Below are 6990 nucleotides of genomic sequence, written 5' to 3' on the forward strand. Positions count from 1 at the left end.
CTTGTAGAGTCAACATGGGCCAGCATCCCTGTGGAACGCTTTCCAACACCTTGTAGAGTCAACATGGGCCAGCATCCCATGCTTTCCAACACCTTTAGAATCCACGCCATGCTTTTTTCCATGCTTTTTCAGTATTTATTCATCGACATTCTGGACTAATACATGGCACTTAGCCAGAGGATGGACATGTTGGCCAGCTGGCCTAGAATACCCGGTAACATTCAGGTCAACAAGCTGTTCCATTGAGATGTTTGAAAAGTCTACTTCTCACTGGTCTTTCGGGCTAGCTGGACATATCAATTAGCACCGTCTGAAAAGTACTAGCCCTGGGCTTATTTTCATCTTTCATCTTCATTTTTAGAGCAGTGAGTGTTGGGGAAGAGGGCATGGGGACGGAGGACAGAGGAGACGGAGGGCAGAGGAAGGGGAGGGAGGGGCGGGGACGGAGGAAGGAGGGACAGAGTAAGGGTGGGGGGGCGAGGGGCGGAGGAAGGAGGGACAGAGGGAGGGTGGGGGGGTGAGGGCGGAGGAAGGAGGACAGAGGAAGGACGAGGGGACGAAGGGAGGAGGGGGGGGCGTCCATCTTACTGTGTCATCGGCCACCTCCACCTCGGCCGGGGCGGTGATGGGGGCGTTGGGTGGCCCGCAGTCGGATCGTCTGTATTCAGCTCCCCATTGGTCGAACTCATCACCTGCAGGGAGCATCATGGAAAGTTAGATGTTAGAAAATGGTGGCTTACTGTGGTCATAAATATATGTCATATCACTAACACTAAACTACATGACCAAAAGTATGTGGACACCTGCTCCTCCAACATCTAATTTAAAAATCATGGGCATTAATATGGACTTGTTCTCTCGTTTGCTACGATGTTGGAACATTGCTGCTATAACAGCCTCCACTCTTCTGGGAAGGCTTTCCACTAGATGTTGGAACATTGCTGCTATAACAGCCTCCACTCTTCTGGAAGGCTTTCCACTAGATGTTGGAACATTGCTGCTATAACAGCCTCCTCTCTTCTGGGGAGGCTTTCCACTAGATGTTGGAACATTGCTGCTATAACAGCCTCCACTCTTCTGGAAGGCTTTCCACTAGATGTTGGAACATTGCTGCTATAACAGCCTCCACTCTTCTGGGGAGGCTTTCCACTAGATGTTGGAACATTGCTGCTATAACAGCCTCCACTCTTCTGGGAAGGCTTTCCACTAGATGTTGGAACATTGCTGCTATAACAGCCTCCTCTCTTGTGGGAGGCTTTCCACTAGATGTTGGAACATTGCTGCTATAACAGCCTCCACTCTGCTGGGGAAGGCTTTCCACTAGATGTTGGAACATTGCTGCTATAACAGCCGTAACCCCGTCTTGTTAAACTGGTCAGAGGCAGTAGGACTACTGGAACATTGGGAGCATTTTGTAACTAAATGACTCACTTCTGTCATGAAGTGCTTTGAGGCTAGTTAAGGATCATATCACCTCCACCTTACTGGACACCCGAAACCCACTTCAGTTTTCATAACAGGTCCACAGACCATCACACTGCACACTGCCCTATCCCATCTGGACAGAGAAATACCTATGTAAGAATGCTCTTCATTGATTATAGCCTTCCAACAAAATAGTACCCTCCAAGCTCATCATCAAGCTCGAGGCCCTGTGAAAGTGGGTCTTCATGACGGGCCACACCCAGGTGGTGAAGGTAGGAAACATCTCCCTTCGCTGACCCTCAACACTGGGGCCCCACAAGGGTGCGTTCTCAGCCCTCTCCTGTACTCCTTGTTCACCCACGACTACGTGGCCATGCACGCTTCCAACTCAATCATCAAGATTGCAGACGACACTACAGTGGTAGGCTTGATTACCAACAACGACGAGACGGCCTACAGGAAGGAGGTGAGGCCCTCAGAGTGCGGTGCCAGGAAAACAACCTCTCACTCAACGTCAAACAAAGGAAATGATCGTGGACTTCAGGAAACAGCAGAGAGCACCCCCGCCCCCCCATCCACATTGAAGGGACAGCTGTGAAGGTGGAAAGTTTTAAGTTCCTCGGCGTACACATCACAGACAAACTGAAATGGTCCACCCACACAGACAGTGTGGTGAAGAAGGAGCAGCAGCACCTCTTCAACCTCAGGAGGCTGAAGAAATTTGTCTTGTCACCCAAAACCCTCCAGGACACCCACACCACCCGATGTCACAGGAAGGCCAAAAAGATTGTCAAGGACATCAACCACCCGAGCCACTGCCTGTTCACCCCGCTATCATCCAGAAGGCGAGGTCAGTACAGGTGCATCAAAGCTGGGACCGAGAGACTGAAGAACAGCTTCTATCTCAAGGCCATCAGACTGTTAAACAGCCACCAGTAACTCAGAGAGACTGAAGAACAGCTTCTATCTCAAGGCCATCAGACTGTTAAGCAGCTTCTATCTCCCAGGCCATCAGACTGTTAAACAGCCACCAGTAACTCAGAGAGACTGAAGAACAGCTTCTATCTCAGGCCATCAGACTGTTAAACAGCCACCAGTAACTCAGAGACTGAAGAACAGCTTCTATCTCCAGGCCATCAGACTGTTAAACAGCCACCAGTAACTCAGAGAGACTGAAGAACAGCTTCTATCTCAAAGCCATCAGACTGTTAAACAGCTTCTATCTCCAGGCCATCAGACTGTTAAACAGCTTCTATCTCAAGGCCATCAGACTGTTAAACAGCTTCTATCTCAAGGCCATCAGACTGTTAAACAGCTTCTATCTCAAGGCCATCAGACTGTTAAACAGCCACCAGTAACTCAGAGAGACTGAAGAACAGCTTCTATCTCAAGGCCTTTCAGACTGTTAAACAGCTTCTATCTCAGGCCATCAGACTGTTAAACAGCCACCAGTAACTCATCAGAGGCTGAAGAACAGCTTCTATCTCAAGGCCATCAGACTGTTAAACAGCCACCACTAACTCAGAGAGACTGAAGAACAGCTTCTATCTCAAGGCCATCAGACTGTTAAACAGCTTCTATCTCAGGCCATCAGACTGTTAAACAGCTTCTATCTCAAGGCCATCAGACTGTTAAACAGCCACCAGTAACTCAGAGAGACTGAAGAACAGCTTCTATCTCCAGGCCATCAGACTGTTAAACAGCCACCAGTAACTCAGAGAGACTGAAGAACAGCTTCTATCTCCAGGCCATCAGACTGTTAAACAGCCACCAGTAACTCAAATGGCTGCTGCTTACATTGAGACCCAATCACTGGCTACTTTAAAACATGCCACTTTAATAATGTTTAAGTATCTTTCATTACTCATATCACACAATATATATATACACACACATATATATATGTTGCTCTTTGCACCCAGTATCTCTACTTGCTCATCTGCACATCTATCACTCGTGTTTAATTGCTAAATTGTAATTATTTTGCCACAATGGCCTATTTATTGCCTTACCTCCCTTATCTCACCTCATTTGCACACACTGTAAACAAACTTTTCCATTGTGTTGTTGACTTTACGTTATTCAAGATGCATGTAAACAACATTCTAAAGACTGATTCAGTACATCGTTTGACATGTTTCTACTGACTGTTACGGAACTTTTGGACATTTCGTCACGTTATAGTGGACGCGCTTTGTGACTTTGGAATTGTTTACCAAACCCGCTAACCAAAGTAGCTAATTGGACATAAATAACGGACATTTTCGTACAAATCAAGCATTTATTGTGGACCTAGGATTTCTAGGACTGCATTCTGATGAAGTTCATCAAAGGTAAGAAACATTTATCATGTATTTTCTGGTTTCTGTTGACTCCAACATGGAGGCAAATTTGGCTACTGTTCTGGCGCCGTCTCAGATTATTGCATGGGTTGCTTTTTCCGTAAACTTTTTTTGAAATCTGACACAGCGGTTTGCATTAAGGAGGTATATCTATAATTCCATGTGTATAACTTGTATTATCATCTACATTTATGATGAGTATTTCTGTTGAAACGATGTGGCTATGCAAAATCACTTGATGTTTTGGAACTCGTGAATCTAACACGCCAATGTAAACTCAGATTTTTAATTAAATATGAACTTTATCAAACAAAACATGCATGTATTGTGTGAAGTCCTATGAGTGTCATCTGATGAAGATAAAATGAATCACTAACCTTGAATTATCTTTATTTATGCTTTTTGAATGCTATATTTGGCTGGAAAATGGCTGTGCTTATTGTGGTTTGGTGGAGACCTAACAAAATCGTTTGTAGTGTTTTCGCTGAAAAGCCCATTTGAAATCGGACACTTTGGTGGGATTAACAAAGAAAAAGCTTTAAAATTATATTAGACACACCTATGTTTTAGGAATTGTAATTATGAGATTTCTGTTTGAATTTGGCGCCCTCTATTTTCACTGGTAGTTGTCATATCGATCCCGGTATCGGAATTGCAGGCCCGTTCAGCTAACTCCAAACGGTGGGGACCTTGTGAGCCAGACACCAGACACCAGGGCATTAGTGGGACAACAGCACTAATTGCGCGCAAACTAGACTACAGGAACTGTATAACGTCAGCTAGTTGATGACAAAAAGAGCACTTTATAAAGTGAAGCAGAAGTTAACAGAGTTCCTGTCAATAGAAAAGAAGCCACTTAATAACATCGTGTGATGGATTGGTAAAAACGCTACGTTTTCTGAGGAGAGCTGCTAAAAATACTAGACACATGAAGAAGAAACCAGAGCATTGTGGGTACTATACAGATACGTTGGGCCGGTTAGGTGTGATTGAATACGGTTTCAGCCTATAGGGAAGTGACTGAAATAGAGACCTGGTGCAAACAGAAACAGAAAAAGAACAGAGGGAAGAGAAAATGGAAAAGAAAGACATACAGTAGAAAGAATGAAGACAGTGTTTATCATCGAGGGACTACAACCACTGCCCAGTACCTGGACGGAGCCCCCCAGCCTATCAGCTGTTAGATGAGACCCCAGAAGCTCCCCTATTGGTCACTGGAGTGGGCTGGGACTCACTTCCTTTGGGTTCTGGCGACTGGTGCAACAGCAAAGGGAGAGAGGACAGGACAAAGAGGAGAGATGGAGGAGGGCAAGACAAAGAGGGAGAGAGGACAGGATAAAGAGGGAGAGAGGACAGGACAAAGAGGGAGAGAGGACAGGACAAAGAGGGAGAGATGGAGGAGGGCAAGACAAAGAGGGAGAGAGGACAGGACAGAGGGAGAGAGGACAGGACAAAGAGGAGAGAGGACAGGACAAAGAGGGAGAGAGGACAGGACAAAGAGGGAGAGAGGACAGGACAAAGAGGAGAGAGGACAGGACAAAGAGGGAGAGAGGACAGGACAAAGAGGGAGAGAGGACAGGACAAAGAGGGGAGAGGACAGGACAAAGAGGGGGAGAGGACAGGACAAAGAGGGAGAGAGGACAGGATAAAGAGGGAGAGAGGACAGGACAAGAGGGAGAGGACAGGACAAAGAGGAGAGAGGACAGGACAAGAGGGAGAGAGGACAGGACAAAGAGGAGAGAGGACAGGACAAAGAGGGAGAGAGGACAAGACAAAGAGGGAGAGAGGACAAGACAAAGAGGGAGAGAGGACAGGACAAAGAGGGGAGAGGACAGGACAAAGAGGGAGAGAGGACAGGACAAAGGGGGAGAGAGGACAGGACAAAGAGGGAGAGAGGACAGGACAAGAGGGGAGAGGACAGGACAAAGAGGGAGAGGACAAGACAAAGAGGGAGAGAGGACAAGACAAAGAGGGAGAGAGGACAGGACAAAGAGGGAGAGAGGACAGGACAAAGAGGAGAGAGGACAGGACAAAGAGGAGAGAGGACAGGACAAAGAGGGAGAGAGGACAGGACAAAGGGGAGAGAGGACAAGACAAAGAGGGGAGAGAGGACAGGACAAAGACGGAGAGATAGAGGGAGGGCAGGACGAGGGGGAGAAATAAAGGGAGGAAGAAGAGAGATGGAGGAGATGGTAAAAGAGGAAGGAGAGGGAGGAGTGTAAAAGGAAAGAAACAAAACAATTCATTTTAAAGAGGTTGTGTCTTTTCCCTCTTGTGCAGAAGCAGTTAGACAGCTACTTAAGACAGTGCTCAACCAGAGGACACAGACAGACAGAGCTGAGGGCAGTGTGGTGACGTGGGGGGGAAAAAAGAGTGCACGTGAGGACTACATGACAGAAGACTACACGTGACATGCAGAAGCACAAACGGCTGAACAAGCTGACGGTCGGAGACTGAAACCAGTCTGTTTCTGGTCTCTTTAATATAGCCTGGGTACCAGTCTGTTTCTGGTCTCTTTAATATAGCCTGGGTACCAGTCTGTTTCTGGTCTCTTTAATATAGCCTGGGTACCAGTCTGTTGCTGGTCTCTTTAATATAGCCTGGGTACCAGTCTGTTTCTGGTCTCTTTAATATAGCCTGGGTACCAGTCTGTTTCTGGTCTCTTTAATATAGCCTGGGTACCAGTCTGTTTCTGGTCTCTTTAATATAGCCTGGGTACCAGTCTGTTTCTGGTGTCTTTAATATAGCCTGGGTACCAGTCTGTTTCTGGTCTCTTTAATATAGCCTGGGTACCAGTCTGTTTCTGGTCTCTTTAATATAGCCTGGGTACCAGTCTGTTTCTGGTGTCTTTAATATAGCCTGGGTACCAGTCTGTTTCTGGTCTCTTTAATATAGCCTGGGTACCAGTCTGTTTCTGGTCTCTTTAATATAGCCTGGGTACCAGTCTGTTTCTGGTCTCTTTAATATAGCCTGGGTACCAGTCTGTTTCTGGTCTCTTTAATATAGCCTGGGTACCAGTCTGTTTCTGGTCTCTTTAATATAGCCTGGGTACCAGTCTGTTTCTGGTCTCTTTAATACAGCCTGGGTACCAGTCTGTTTCTGGTCTCTTTAATATAGCCTGGGTACCAGTCTGTTTCTGGTCTCTTTAATATAGCCAGTTATGTTCATAACACTAAATGTCAAATTCAGCTAATGCAGAGAATGACGTGTGAAATTTGAATGA

General features: G+C 46.4%; 1 protein-coding gene across 2 annotated transcripts in view; it reads right to left on the reverse strand.

Annotated features, from left to right (window-relative positions):
• Positions 1-6990, reverse strand: part of LOC118381038 (E3 ubiquitin-protein ligase RING2) — a 130709-nt gene that overhangs the window by 80814 nt on the left and 42905 nt on the right. The gene's annotated exons all lie outside the window — the stretch shown is intronic.

The sequence above is a fragment of the Oncorhynchus keta genome, chromosome 15 (genome assembly GCF_023373465.1).
Source record: "Oncorhynchus keta strain PuntledgeMale-10-30-2019 chromosome 15, Oket_V2, whole genome shotgun sequence".
In the NCBI taxonomy this organism is placed as follows: Eukaryota; Metazoa; Chordata; class Actinopteri; order Salmoniformes; family Salmonidae; genus Oncorhynchus; species Oncorhynchus keta.